Here is a 1,183-nt window from a genome sequence, read left to right as displayed (position 1 = left end):
GAGGAGGAGGAGGAGGAGGAGGAGATTGGATTTATAACCTGCCCTTCACTACCCGAAGGTAAGTAAATTGCTTAATTTTATGTTTGTTGCATGGATAACACTGTCTAATCATCTCATCCTTTAGCAAGTGCGTGTGTGGCAGCGTGAGGAGTAGGAGGAGGAGGAGGAGGAGGAGATTGGATTTATAACCTGCCCTTCACTACCCGAAGGTAAGTAAATTGCTTAATTTTATGTTTGTTGCATGGATAACACTGTCTAATCATCTCATCCTTTGCCGTCCCCCTCCTTCTTTGACCTTCAGTCTTTCCCGGCATCAGGGCCTTCTCCAGTGAGTGCTCCCTTCTCATTGGGTGGCCAAAGAAACCAGCTCAGTAAAACAGGATGGCAGGTAAGGAACACCACCTTACACCAGGTATGCTTCCGGTTAGATGTTAGCAGGCACCCCACAGATGCTTTTACCCTGGACTGAGCCTCACAATCTCACCTGGGGCCACCCCACAGATACCCTCGAAGAAGAAGAGGAGATTGGATTTATGCCCCATGGCCCTTCACCACCCAAGGGAGTCTCAGAGCGGCTTACAAACTCCTTCCCCTTCCCCCTCCCCACAACAGACACCCTGTGAGGTAGGCGGGGCTGAGAGAGCTCTTTGGAGGACTGCCCTTGAGAGAACAGCTCTGAGAGAACTGGGGCTGACCCAAGGTCACACCAGCAGCTGCATGTGGAGGAGGAGCGGGGGAATCGAGCCCGGCCCTCCCAGACCAGAGTCCGCCGCTCTCAACCCACTACGCCAAACTGGCTCTTCTTCCCTTCCTGTCCCCACAACATATTAGCCCAAGGTGTCTGATGTGTCTCCAAGCAGCTTTCAGCCGCCTTCCCCACAGACACCCTGCGAGGTAGGCGGGGCTGAGAAAGCGCTGAGAGAACAGCTCCGAGAGAGCTTGTGACTGGCCCAAGATCACCCCAGCAGCTGCACGTGGAGGAGGAGCGGGGGGGTCGAACCCAAACTGGCTCTCCTTCCCTTCCTGTCCCCACAACAGACTGTCCCAAGGTGTCTTATGTGTCTCAAGGCAGCTTTCAATCGCCTTCCTCTCCTTTCCCCACAACAGTCACCCTGTGAGGTAGGCGGGGCTGAGAAAGCGCTGCGAGGAACTGCCCGTGGGAGAACAGCTCCGAGAGAGCTTG

Source organism: Gekko japonicus, unplaced genomic scaffold (assembly GCF_001447785.1).
Source record: "Gekko japonicus isolate JY-2015 unplaced genomic scaffold, Gekko_japonicus_V1.1 scaffold5127, whole genome shotgun sequence".
Classification (NCBI taxonomy): Eukaryota; Metazoa; Chordata; class Lepidosauria; order Squamata; family Gekkonidae; genus Gekko; species Gekko japonicus.
This window is presented reverse-complemented; position numbering follows the sequence as displayed.